The 14,942-nt window shown below is 43.7% G+C and overlaps 2 long non-coding RNA genes across 2 annotated transcripts; both read left to right on the forward strand.

The window, feature by feature from the left end:
• Positions 1-240: 240 nt before the first annotated feature.
• Positions 241-1,395, forward strand: LOC136768607 (uncharacterized). Its single transcript, XR_010822002.1, has 2 exons — positions 241-399; positions 631-1,395. It is a non-coding gene; the product is annotated as an uncharacterized LOC136768607 (long non-coding RNA).
• A 7,475-nt stretch (positions 1,396-8,870) lies between these two features.
• On the forward strand, positions 8,871-9,948 carry LOC136768608 (uncharacterized). Its single transcript, XR_010822003.1, has 2 exons — positions 8,871-8,953; positions 9,185-9,948. It is a non-coding gene; the product is annotated as an uncharacterized LOC136768608 (long non-coding RNA).
• Positions 9,949-14,942: the final 4,994 nt, after the last annotated feature.

Below are 14,942 nucleotides of genomic sequence, written 5' to 3' on the forward strand. Positions count from 1 at the left end.
CATGCATGTACAAGAACTGTACACTTGTAAAAGCAGTAAAGCTATTTCATTTTGTTATTTCATTAACGTATTTATTTTCTCTTTGCTGTATCTGTAAATGCTTTGGCAACACTTGTGTAAACTTGTCATGTCAATAACGCTTGTTTTGAATTTGAGTGTGTCTGTATGTATGTGTGTGTGTGTGTGAGTGAGAGTGTGTGTGAGTGAGTGTTAGAGAGAGAGAGGGTCAGTATGTGTGATAGAGATTGTGTTGAGTTGTGAAATTCACACTGAGTCCTTACTGGCAGTGTGAGCTCAGAGGGGCAGTATATAAGCACACAGACCCTCAGTGCTGCACTCACACTCGACCGCTTCAGACCAGACCCACCGCCAGCGAACTCTCTCTGCGTTTCTGTCCAGGTCAAGTGTCTCCATTAGAACATGTATTTAATCTCTGTTAGAACATGGATTTCTCTCTCTCTGTCTGTCATTCTGTCTCTCTCTCTCTGTATGGCTCTCTGAGTGTGTTAAAGTACACTTCACAGGCACAGTAACCCTCTCTCTCACCATCTCTCCTTCTCCCTGTCTGTCTCTTTCTCTCCATCCCTGTCCATCCCTCCCTGTCTCACTCTCTCTGTCTTGTCTCCCCAGGTGAAGATGTTGATGTCAGTGCTGTGTGTGTTGGCTGTGCTGGCGATCGGCCCTGGCCAGAGCCAGCCCTGCATCAACCGAGTACCTATAGGTCGATACAATACATTCATCAGGAGGCACGTACCATCAGGCTTCCCCAAGACCAACAACATACAGCGATGGAGAAGCTTCTTAATTTCCAGGGGACTCTGCGGCCGAGTCCCAACCCAGACCTTCATTGACTCGTCTCGGGCGAACGTCGACAACGTTTGCAGGGCAGGAGGCAGGAGATTCTCGCAGAACAACCAGGGGAACCTGTGTGTGAGCGCTAACATGTTCACAGTGTACAGCGTGCAGAGCAGCAACATACGCAGGAGGTGTAGTGTCACTAGAGTCAGTCGTACCCAGAGCTTCATCACGCTGGCCTGCGACAACATCGACAACCTCTGCCGGCCCGACCACTTCCAGACCACCAACAACCGGCCCAATGCAGCGAACGGACGCTGCCAGTGATTCTAACATCACACGTGTATTATTGTGATTTAGTTTTCTGTTTCCCCACAATAACCAGCAATAATGATCGATGATTTCCTGTGAGATCTTATGCTTTTAAAACTGTATCTGTGATTTTAACTATCTCTGCCTTTACACTGTCTCTCTGCTGTGTGACGCGCTGGGTGTGTCAGTCTCCTGAGAGCTGCGTCTCTCACTCTGACACCCCCCCGCTGTCTCTGTACTGCATCGCAGAAAGTATAAAATATATAAAATAAAGTATTTTGCAGAGCAGCTGGAGTTGTGGAGAGAGTTGTGTAACAGAGGACTGGGCTGTATAGCACACAGGGCCTGGGGGGGCACTAGAGGGCCGATTTAGTTTCAATCCAGTGGCAGTTGTTGGCCACTGCTCCCGTGAGTTCCTGTTCTTGTCGTTTGTCGTATTGATCAAATGTTCAATACCTCTCTCAGTCTCTCTCTCCCTCGCTACCTCTATTTTTCTGTATGTAATGATGAATTTAAAACTAACAAGATACTTTGTCTGCATGCGACACTACTTTTGGCATGATATAATATTGGATATATAATTTTTATGGCAGTATGCAGGTTACAGTTTTTCAAGTCAATGTGAATGAAACTGTGGTCCACATGACCAACACCATAACCGAAATGAGCAGAAAAGGATACATTTCTGCAAAACAGCTAAACACAACTCTCTACACAAGACACAAACATCAATTAGGTAAGTCTTGTCAAACAAAATTAGAACATGTGTTCAGAGTCCGTAACTCACACTCCCACAAGTGTGAATCTCTACTGCACATGTGCAAATCCTCATTGCTCAATTGTTCAATCAGCCATCAGCCCATAATCACAACCCCATGGTGGCCAAGGAAGAGTCAAACACTGAACAGGAGGCGGCCATAGATACAGTGTCTTCAAACAACTCAGTCTGTTTGAGGGAGATCCAGACTACAAATATACAAGAACATCAAATATCTCACAATGTACAGAGTGTCAGTCTGGCAGCTGCTGACCAGGTCTTGAATCGACACCAGTTAAGGATGAAACGGCTGTACAGGTACCTGTGACAGGAGCAGTGGCAGAGTGAAGGAGATCGGGTTCCAGTCTGTGCAGGTCAGGGCTCGTCACAGTAATGCATTTCCATACACTGTTTAGATGCAGACAGTTACAATGGCTACCCATGTTCATGTTGTGTTTCTCTTGAGGCACACGTGTTGCCACATGAATTCATACACGTGGATGAAGCGATTACATGTTTTGCTGTTGAGTGAAATTCTTTCTGCTTTGGTCTTCATGATCTTCATGAGTCACTCAGAGAACATGAGTGCAGCTCATGTTGGGGTGAAATGTTTACGGACCATTAACGCTTATTTTACAAGCAAGCAGAGGACGACAAAGAGAGCAGTACAGGGCTGACCATGTCATATTGATGCTCATGGTTGGTGTGTATTGTGCCATTGTGAAGTGGCTGATGGAAATAATTTCTCATTAGATGACAAATTATACTGTTTTGATGGACTGATTTGATTTTGTGACGTGTATTTGCTGTTTTGAGAGTCTGCGTGCATTTTGTAAAGGATTTGTGTCATTTTGGCCAAACGTGTTTCAGTTTGGAGCCGGTGCTCATTGTTTTGAAATGTTTGGAGAAATGTGCTCAAGCAATAGACAAAGAGTAAGATTATGAGATCGCTGCCCCCTTGGAATTGAATGAAATTGCAACGGAAAATGTAGTCTTGGAATACCATAACTTTCATCAGTACTGGACTTTACATAATGCTACCTCCCTCTGTCTTCCTATTTCTCACCCTCTCTCCATCTCCCTCTCAAATTCAAATGGTGGTTTCTCATCACAACCACTTGAAGCTTTGCCGAAGCAAGTACATACATACACCGATCAGCCATAACATTATGACCACCTGCATAATATTGTGTAGCTGCCCGTACTCTTTAGCTGCCAAAACAGCCCTGACCCGTCGAGGCATGGACTCCACTAGACCTCTGAAGGTGTGCTGTGGTATCTGGCACCAAGACATTAACAGCAGATGTCCTATGAGTTGCAAGGTGGGGCCTCCATGGATCGGACTTGTTTGTTCAGCACATCCCACAGATGCTCGATTGGATTGAGATCTGGGGAATTTGGAGGCCAAGTCAACACCTTGAACTCGTGATTCATCAGACCAGGCCACCTTCTTCCATTGCTCCAAGGTCCAGTTCTGATGCTCGCGTGCCCATTGTAGGCGCTTTCAGCGGTTCACCGCTTTGACCACTTCTGATAGGTACTGACCACTGCAGACCGGGAACACCCCACAAGAGCTGCAGTTTTGGAGATGCCCTGACCCAGTCGTCTAGCCATCACAATGTGGCCCTTGTCAGAGTCGCTCAGATCCTTACTCTTGCCCATTTTTCCTGCTTCTAACACATCAACTTTGAGGACAAAATCTTCACTTGCTGCCTAATATATCCCACCCACTGACAGGTGCCATGATAACGAGAATATTAGTGTCATTCACTTCACCTGTCAGTGGTCATAATGATATGGCTGATCGGTGTATATCAACAGTAACAATAGTATATTCTTAAAATATGTCACCGCCTAGTGGGTAATTAGGGGGCGTCTACGCAAGACCACGCCACCTCCTTTGATTAACGAGGGAGGAGCTCGTGTTACCCGCGCTTTCTCCCCGAGCAGGCTCGACAGAATCCCAAGACAAATTCCACACAAACTGGTAACAATAACAATATTGTAACGACACTCGTTAATGAGAAATAAGTTAGAAACAATAAAGAAAATTGTCTGTACCAATAATAAAGTTACGAATAACCGGTTTATTTAAACACAGTTCACCTATTCCGGCCAGTGAACACAGCCCAAGAAATAAAAGGAAAACATGGCTTTCTACTGGAGTCCGTATAAAGGGCTCCCGCTGCAGTTGTAAAAGTCCGCCGAGCAGCCAAACCCCGACGACTAAATAGACTGCCGGTCCGACCCATCTGACCCGGCAGGTCCAATCAACATTCACTGCCACGTTAACGCTCACTGACGAACACGCTGAGTGTGTGTGTGTGTCCTTCTCATGATCTGTCTTTCAAAATGTCACACTTCTTTTGAGAGTTCCTCTCTCAACCAAAACATCTGAAAAGAAGTAGTCAGTGTAATAGCAAAGCAGGCATCTTCACACAGTGTGAAAAACCTTCCCCCAAATAAGGTAGTGAACCAACTGTAGCGACAAGAACAGGAACACACGGGAGCAGTGACCGACTGTCGCTGGATTGAAATGTCTTAACAGTCAGGATGGCAAGTCCACATACAATAGTCCGTAATACAATTGTTTTCAGGCGGCGCTGGCAGCTGTCTTCGACACACAGACCACCCATGAGCCCCTGCGCTGCACTGCTGCTGGCCTGCAGCCCTCACTGCTTGTTCACATCAGCAAAGGCGATACAGTATTAAATGCTGGACAACTGGCACCATCCGTGACGTGTACATGTGCGTGTGTGTGCGTGCGTGATAAGACAAATCTTGAATTTATCAAAAGCTGTCTTACAAAATGTCATGCGTGTATATACAGATTAACAAATTAAAGGATAAACCTGAATAAATGAATGGAGGAACATAACAAACAGGTGTACTGCATGATACAATTAAGCAATTTACATCCTATCATGCTCTGTGGCAGGTATACAAATGCTGAGCATACCCAGTTGACCTCGATTTTGGATCAAAATGGCAAGACGAAAGGATCTAAGTGACTTTGAAAGAGGGGTCATTATTGGGGAACGAATGGCAGGAGCTTCAGTCACAAAGACGCTCAACTGGCTCGTGTTCTGGACAAGTGGGCGAGTGCATGTGAGGCAACACCAAGAGAACAGTACAGGCCTGACTGCTGGACCCCTACAGTGAGGGGGTCCGGAGGATCTGTTATGCTGTGGGGGGCATTTTCCTGGCATGGTTTGGGTCCACTTGTCCCCTCAGAGGGAAGGGTCGTTGCAAATCATTGCAGAGTTATTCTGAGTGATCACCTTTATCCTATGGTGACACATTTCTATCCTGATGGGAGTGGACTCTTCCAGGATGACAATGCCCATCCACAGGGCACGAGGGCTCACTGAATGGTGTGATGAGTATGAAAATGATGTGACTCATATGCTATGGCCTTCGCAATCAACAGATCTCAACCCAATTGAACACCTATGAACGTGTTAGACAGCGCTCTCCACCACCATCATCAAAACACCAAATGAGGGAATATCTTTTGGGAGAATGGTGTTCATCCCTCCAGTAGAGTCCAGACACTTGTACAATCTGTGCCAAGAGCATTGAAGCTGTTCTGGTGGCTTGTGGAGACCAACACCTCACTGAGACACTTTATGTTGGGTTTTCCGTTACTTTGTCAATTGAAATTCTGCTGGGATTATCTATATGTTGACATGTCCTTGTGGGACAGACTAAAACAGCACTTTAGATTCGGATTGCTGAACACAATGCAGCAATTAGAAATCAAAATGCAGAGTACTCTATAGCAGAAGGCTGGGCATGGATCTTCACCACACTCATTTTGTGGGTCTGGAGAAGATTAGACCTGAAAGAGGAGGGAATCTCGTAAATTTCCTACTGAGGAGAGAGGCATATAGGATATTGGCATTAAAGACATGAGAACCACTCTTAGAAGTAATGTGTTCAAATTCTACACAAAAACTGTTATTTTCTACACAATATGTGCAGGGTACAGTCTTTCTGCTAACACAATCGAAGTGTGTTATTTATTTCTAACCATAATACTCTGTAAAATGTATCTCAACCAACCACTTCCACATGCCCTTCGCTGGAGGACAGCGCTGAGCGTTTGAACTTTCTACAAAACTTGTTCTGTGGCCTCAAAATTATGAGAGTTGAGTATCATTATTGTAATCCTTAGTTTGAGTTCTGTTTGGGTTAATTTTACAATTTACGCCACCACCTATGGGGTGGTTAGGGGTGACACGCTTCACGACCATGCCACCTCCTTCATTAATGAGAGAGGACCTGGTTAGCCCTGACTGGACCCCACAGCACCACCACACAAATGAAAGTAACAAAGACAGGGCATGAAGACTGTACCAGCACGAATACAATAAGGAATTGGGATTTGAAATATAACCTACCATAACATTGCCTTTAATAAAACCAGGCACTAAAACTACTAAAAACCCTACTCAACAATGACACCAAATAGTAGGAAAAAAGAGCCAACTAAGAATCAATAAAACCCAATTTCCTCATCTAAAGTACAGATAGCAGCAACCAGAAACCCCCCGTCCCCTCAGGGGATATAAACAAGTCTCTTGTCTGCCGCGCTGCTGTTAAGACGAATTCAGTGACCGCTCGGATTCATGTGAAGTTACCCAGCTGTATAAATGTGTACAAATGTATTTTACTGGAGCAATGTAACCCTTGCTCAAGGGTACAACAGCATTGCATTGCACTGGTTATGAGTCCAGAGCCCTAACCACTACTCCACAGTTATGCCTACTTCCCTCTCCAGCCCTGCGCCTTGGTTTGGCTGTGGGTCATGTGGGCTGTGAGTGTCCTGCTCCGTGTGCTCAGTAGTAGGTTGCGCTGCTGACTGACCGTGTCTCTGGGTTTAACCAATTAGTAAGTGAAAATAAGTCATAATACATAAATAAATAAAAGTGATCAATCAACTGTTAATTGCCCGTCACGCCCCGCCCCTGACATTAACTGAAGTAATTCATTATCGTATTAGTACGGAAGAGCCCTGGGGGCATTGAAACAAAACCCCTCCGAAATTCAACTCAAAATTTTAACTTGAAATCTCTAAAGTCTGGGTTTAACATGAATTCTTGTTTAGATTTTTCTTTCACATGGCCCCAGGGCTCTTCCGTACATTAGATATGAAGACGACTATTATTAGTATTTTTTAATGTTTTTATTAAGGACACCTTATAGTAGTAGTATATAATAGTTATATACCCACCATTACAAAATAATATTAAAGTGCAATATGCCGGTAATGTAATGTTGTGGGGATTGTGAAGCCAGTCCTCAGTGACGCGGCGGGTCGCTCAGTGTTTATTTATGTATTATTTATGTATTCATTCGTGTTATTTAAACCTAAAATATCCAGATTTAGATGCTTAACAGATGTTAACTTCATTTATAAAGTGGATTATTCCACAGATGTTTAATGCATAATATGCTGTATATAAAAAAATTGTATATATATGTATATATATATTATTTGACATTACTCATTTTCAGAAAAGTTAAAAAGTACAATTAATTCAAATTATTGCATTTTTTCTACTGTACTATGTCTTACAGTCTTACATACATTGTCTGTGATTGTAATTTAGTTTTGTACTGAATAAAGAAGGTTTCTCTGTTTACATTAAACAACTACCACATAGTTTCCTTTGTTAAATTAATATTTTGTTTAGCTTAAATAAGCCAACGTGTTGAGTAAAACTAACATATTACAGTGTTCATGAAATAACACATTATTTGTGCTAATATTCCTACACAAAACCTGTGTTAACTTTAACACAACATGTGTTGTCCGTAATCACACTCAGTAATGTGTTAAAAAACAGCACATCATGTGTTGTTTTTAACACATTTGTTCTAAGAGTGCACCGGGACTTAATGAGGATCTTCATTTTTGTCCTTTTATTTGAAAATGTATGTCTAACCTGCTGGAATTAATTGCCAATTGTCTAATAATTGATTGAAAGAGTTACAAATTAATTTTAATGATTGTACTATATATATATTTTTAAATGTAATTGCATGTAGAATTTGTCTTGCTTATAATGAAATGTTCACACTTTGTTGAAATAATAGTGAGTTTGCATGATTGTTAATTGAATATAGAATGATGGTGCTAATGATTCATTTATATCAGATGTATTGAAGAGATTCAGGAAGATAAGTCGAAACAAATAAGCATCATGATAAATTAAGTATTTTTTTGTGACATCGGTGAATGTGGCCTGTTTTTAGCCGGGAGCTGCTGTCCATCCTTCCTTGAATGGTTTTCCATTAGAGGACAATCTGTTTCATATATATACAGCTCTGGAAAAAATTAAGAGACCACTCCCAGTTCAGGACTCAGTGTTAAGTGGTCTCTCTTTTTTTTTTTTCCAGAGCTGTATATCCCACGTCTGTGTTAACTTTAAAATAAAATTATTCATAACATCACACCTGAACTTGACCCCCCTGCTATCTGTCCCACTCAAAGATTCGGGTACAGACTTTTACTGACGCAAATTTCAAGGCCTTGCAAGCTTATATATATATATATATATATATATATATATATATATATATATATATATATATGTAGTGAGGAATCAAAATGTTGAATCTTTATCTGACCAGGAACTGTATATTTGTATTCATACATTTTATTCATAATACATTTATTCTGGACATGCATGTACAAGAACTGTACACTTGTAAAAGCAGTAAAGCTATTTCATTTTGTTATTTCATTAACGTATTTATTTTCTCTTTGCTGTATCTGTAAATGCTTTGGCAACACTTGTGTAAACTTGTCATGTCAATAACGCTTGTTTTGAATTTGAGTGTGTCTGTATGTATGTGTGTGTGTGTGTGAGTGAGAGTGTGTGTGAGTGAGTGTTAGAGAGAGAGAGGGTCAGTATGTGTGATAGAGATTGTGTTGAGTTGTGAAATTCACACTGAGTCCTTACTGGCAGTGTGAGCTCAGAGGGGCAGTATATAAGCACTCAGACCCTCAGTGCTGCACTCACACTCGACCGCTTCAGACCAGACCCACCGCCAGCGAACTCTCTCTGCGTTTCTGTCCAGGTCAAGTGTCTCCATTAGAACATGTATTTAATCTCTGTTAGAACATGGATTTCTCTCTCTCTGTCTGTCATTCTGTCTCTCTCTCTCTGTATGGCTCTCTGAGTGTGTTAAAGTACACTTCACAGGCACAGTAACCCTCTCTCTCACCATCTCTCCTTCTCCCTGTCTGTCTCTTTCTCTCCATCCCTGTCCATCCCTCCCTGTCTCACTCTCTCTGTCTTGTCTCCCCAGGTGAAGATGTTGATGTCAGTGCTGTGTGTGTTGGCTGTGCTGGCGATCGGCCCTGGCCAGAGCCAGCCCTGCATCAACCGAGTACCTATAGGTCGATACAATACATTCATCAGGAGGCACGTACCATCAGGCTTCCCCAAGACCAACAACATACAGCGATGGAGAAGCTTCTTAATTTCCAGGGGACTCTGCGGCCGAGTCCCAACCCAGACCTTCATTGACTCGTCTCGGGCGAACGTCGACAACGTTTGCAGGGCAGGAGGCAGGAGATTCTCGCAGAACAACCAGGGGAACCTGTGTGTGAGCGCTAACATGTTCACAGTGTACAGCGTGCAGAGCAGCAACATACGCAGGAGGTGTAGTGTCACTAGAGTCAGTCGTACCCAGAGCTTCATCACGCTGGCCTGCGACAACATCGACAACCTCTGCCGGCCCGACCACTTCCAGACCACCAACAACCGGCCCAATGCAGCGAACGGACGCTGCCAGTGATTCTAACATCACACGTGTATTATTGTGATTTAGTTTTCTGTTTCCCCACAATAACCAGCAATAATGATCGATGATTTCCTGTGAGATCTTATGCTTTTAAAACTGTATCTGTGATTTTAACTATCTCTGCCTTTACACTGTCTCTCTGCTGTGTGACGCGCTGGGTGTGTCAGTCTCCTGAGAGCTGCGTCTCTCACTCTGACACCCCCCGCTGTCTCTGTCCTGCATCGCAGAAAGTATAAAATATATAAAATAAAGTATTTTGCAGAGCAGCTGGAGTTGTGGAGAGAGTTGTGTAACAGAGGACTGGGCTGTATAGCACACAGGGCCTGGGGGGGCACTAGAGGGCCGATTTAGTTTCAATCCAGTGGCAGTTGTTGGCCACTGCTCCCGTGAGTTCCTGTTCTTGTCGTTTGTCGTATTGATCAAATGTTCAATACCTCTCTCAGTCTCTCTCTCCCTCGCTACCTCTATTTTTCTGTATGTAATGATGAATTTAAAACTAACAAGATACTTTGTCTGCATGCGACACTACTTTTGGCATGATATAATATTGGATATATAATTTTTATGGCAGTATGCAGGTTACAGTTTTTCAAGTCAATGTGAATGAAACTGTGGTCCACATGACCAACACCATAACCGAAATGAGCAGAAAAGGATACATTTCTGCAAAACAGCTAAACACAACTCTCTACACAAGACACAAACATCAATTAGGTAAGTCTTGTCAAACAAAATTAGAACATGTGTTCAGAGTCCGTAACTCACACTCCCACAAGTGTGAATCTCTACTGCACATGTGCAAATCCTCATTGCTCAATTGTTCAATCAGCCATCAGCCCATAATCACAACCCCATGGTGGCCAAGGAAGAGTCAAACACTGAACAGGAGGCGGCCATAGATACAGTGTCTTCAAACAACTCAGTCTGTTTGAGGGAGATCCAGACTACAAATATACAAGAACATCAAATATCTCACAATGTACAGAGTGTCAGTCTGGCAGCTGCTGACCAGGTCTTGAATCGACACCAGTTAAGGATGAAACGGCTGTACAGGTACCTGTGACAGGAGCAGTGGCAGAGTGAAGGAGATCGGGTTCCAGTCTGTGCAGGTCAGGGCTCGTCACAGTAATGCATTTCCATACACTGTTTAGATGCAGACAGTTACAATGGCTACCCATGTTCATGTTGTGTTTCTCTTGAGGCACACGTGTTGCCACATGAATTCATACACGTGGATGAAGCGATTACATGTTTTGCTGTTGAGTGAAATTCTTTCTGCTTTGGTCTTCATGATCTTCATGAGTCACTCAGAGAACATGAGTGCAGCTCATGTTGGGGTGAAATGTTTACGGACCATTAACGCTTATTTTACAAGCAAGCAGAGGACGACAAAGAGAGCAGTACAGGGCTGACCATGTCATATTGATGCTCATGGTTGGTGTGTATTGTGCCATTGTGAAGTGGCTGATGGAAATAATTTCTCATTAGATGACAAATTATACTGTTTTGATGGACTGATTTGATTTTGTGACGTGTATTTGCTGTTTTGAGAGTCTGCGTGCATTTTGTAAAGGATTTGTGTCATTTTGGCCAAACGTGTTTCAGTTTGGAGCCGGTGCTCATTGTTTTGAAATGTTTGGAGAAATGTGCTCAAGCAATAGACAAAGAGTAAGATTATGAGATCGCTGCCCCCTTGGAATTGAATGAAATTGCAACGGAAAATGTAGTCTTGGAATACCATAACTTTCATCAGTACTGGACTTTACATAATGCTACCTCCCTCTGTCTTCCTATTTCTCACCCTCTCTCCATCTCCCTCTCAAATTCAAATGGTGGTTTCTCATCACAACCACTTGAAGCTTTGCCGAAGCAAGTACATACATACACCGATCAGCCATAACATTATGACCACCTGCATAATATTGTGTAGCTGCCCGTACTCTTTAGCTGCCAAAACAGCCCTGACCCGTCGAGGCATGGACTCCACTAGACCTCTGAAGGTGTGCTGTGGTATCTGGCACCAAGACATTAACAGCAGATGTCCTATGAGTTGCAAGGTGGGGCCTCCATGGATCGGACTTGTTTGTTCAGCACATCCCACAGATGCTCGATTGGATTGAGATCTGGGGAATTTGGAGGCCAAGTCAACACCTTGAACTCGTGATTCATCAGACCAGGCCACCTTCTTCCATTGCTCCAAGGTCCAGTTCTGATGCTCGCGTGCCCATTGTAGGCGCTTTCAGCGGTTCACCGCTTTGACCACTTCTGATAGGTACTGACCACTGCAGACCGGGAACACCCCACAAGAGCTGCAGTTTTGGAGATGCTCTGACCCAGTCGTCTAGCCATCACAATGTGGCCCTTGTCAGAGTCGCTCAGATCCTTACACTTGCCCATTTTTCCTGCTTCTAACACATCAACTTTGAGGACAAAATCTTCACTTGCTGCCTAATATATCCCACCCACTGACAGGTGCCATGATAACGAGATTATCAGTGTTATTCTCTTCACCTGTCAGTGGTCATAATGATATGGCTGATCGGTGTATATCAACAGTAACAATAGTATATTCTTAAAATATGTCACCGCCTAGTGGGTAATTAGGGGGCGTCTACGCAAGACCACGCCACCTCCTTTGATTAACGAGGGAGGAGCTCGTGTTACCCGCGCTTTCTCCCCGAGCAGGCTCGACAGAATCCCAAGACAAATTCCACACAAACTGGTAACAATAACAATATTGTAACGACACTCGTTAATGAGAAATAAGTTAGAAACAATAAAGAAAATTGTCTGTACCAATAATAAAGTTACGAATAACCGGTTTATTTAAACACAGTTCACCTATTCCGGCCAGTGAACACAGCCCAAGAAATAAAAGGAAAACACGGCTTTCTACTGGAGTCCGTATAGAGGGGGGACAAGGGCTCCCGCTGCAGTTGTAAAAGTCCGCCGAGCAGCCAAACCCCGACGACTAAATAGACTGCCGGTCCGACCCATCTGACCCGGCAGGTCCAATCAACAGCCCCCCTCCTTCTGGAACACCCCTCCTTCTTGCATCAATGTGGGGAAATCAATCTTGAACTCTGACTGACCCCGCCCGTCCGCTCTCCTCCCGCCGAACAGGTGACTCGGAAAGAGCATTCAGGACGGGGGTGGCTACTATATTTATTAATACAAGTCCAGTCAGGGCACGAAGACTGTTCTGGAGATTCACAAAAGAGTACAATTTGAATTACAAATAACACAACTAAAATCACCTTTAATCCCCGGCGCTAAAATAGAACCCCCCCCCACCCAAACTACTAACAAAAAAGGAAAAAGCAAAAAGACTACTAAAACAGAATAAAATGATTCATTTGATAGAAATACTAATTACAATATACTAAAAATACTAATCCTACTTCTCTCTTTACCCCCACAGATACCGGCATCACTCAACCCTCCCAGGTACAGTAAGTACACAGTTCTTCCCATAAGTCCTTTTTCCCCCAGGAACCCAGCCGGCGCTTCGTTGGCCAAACAGGCACCGACAGACTGGAAGCAAAGGAAAGTTAAGGTGAGCAAATAGTTAAACTCCCGAATCAACCTGCCACAACGGCAGTCATGAAGATAAAGTAACTCAATGTCAACATCCTGCCATACTAAATGTCTTGTGCTTTCTTTCTCCACAGACAGTTTCGCACCGAACAATCCCCAAAAGAGAAGGTGGAGACCAGGAGATCGAGGTGCCAAATTCGATAAAAGCCGTTCTCAAAAATACCACTGTCTAGATCTCTTGATTGCCGGTTTAACGTCTCTTCCAGTTCCTTTTAATGCATAACCGCTACTGCACCCTCGCTACTCAACCCCAGACACCAAACCCATTTAGCTGCCAAGTCTTCTGTGGATATCGTCGCCGCCCCCAGGTTGCAGCTCCGCGTTATTATTTGTAATCCGCTAGAAGACAATGAACAATGTAGCTCCAAAGATCTCCTTCTTCCACCTCTCCAGCACTGGCTCTTCCTCCTTCCCTCCAACACGGGCATTCAGTTCCTGTCTCTCTTTCTCCCGTCTGTCTCTCCCGAATGTCCAGCGGTGCAGGTGATGGTGATTAAGAGAGAATGTGCAGGTAAGTCCAGGTGAGAGCGGCTGGTGGCGTGCCCTCGGTAAAACTAAACAACCAAATAAAACCCAATAAACCAATAACACAAGAAAAGTGCTTCAAACAAAATGAGGAAGAAAAAAAAAACAGTTTGCCATTGGTTCTCTAACTAGTGTCCCTCTGACTCTATCTTGGTCATTTACAAAAATCAAGTCAATACTTGCGCTCTCTCTGGTTGGTTCCCTGACAGATTGAGTTAGAAAGCAGTCATTTACCATCTCAGCCATTTCTATTTCTGCTTCTGTAGTCCCAGCTGGGCTTTCCCAGTCTAAGTTTGGGAAATTGAAATCCCCCATTATAACAGCCACATCCTTGCTACATGCAGTCCTGATTACACTGTACAATGCAGCATCTTTCTGAATATCTGAGTTTGGTGGCCTGTAACACATTCCTACCACTAATCCTCCAGATCTCTTGCTCAAAAGTTTCACCCACTAAGATTCTGTTCCGTTACTGGGAACTAATTTGAGTTCTTCTGCCTCAATGTCATTTTTCACATATAATGCTACCCCACCCCCTCTTCGATTTTGCCTGTTTCTCCTAAACTGTGTGTATCCTTCCAACTTGTATTTATCCCCATCATTAAGCCATGTTTCTGTCACTCCTACAACATCATAGTCACACGCCAGCACTGTGGCTTCTAGGTCTAACATCTTGTTCCTTATACTCCTGGCATTGAGGTACAAACACTTCAGGACTTTCCTACTAGCAGTTTCCCTTGGTGTCTTTCCTTAGTGGAACATCTCCCATTGTCAGAGCTCCCTGCCCCCCTGGTCACTAGTTTAAAAGATTCTCAATTCTCAAGATTCTTTGAAAACAATTGTGCCGTGCTGCGTGCATGGACGTGTGATGCAGAAAGCACTCGTCCGTGCGCGCAGCTCGTCCATATTATTGGCCATAATACAGTCAGAAATATCAGCTGATTGTACAGTATTATTGGGGGGGGGGGGTCTCCAAGGTGAGCATTCAGTTATAGGGCCCGAAGCTGTGGAATGATCTTCCAGACAAAGTAAGAGATGCCCCCTCTGTCTTAGCCTTTAGTCTGTTTAGTCTCTGTTTTTCTAGCCCATAGTGCCGCCGGTGTGCCATGGACATGCAATTGCACAGCTGTCTTTGGAA

Source organism: Amia ocellicauda, chromosome 14 (genome assembly GCF_036373705.1).
Source record: "Amia ocellicauda isolate fAmiCal2 chromosome 14, fAmiCal2.hap1, whole genome shotgun sequence".
Lineage (NCBI taxonomy): Eukaryota > Metazoa > Chordata > Actinopteri > Amiiformes > Amiidae > Amia > Amia ocellicauda.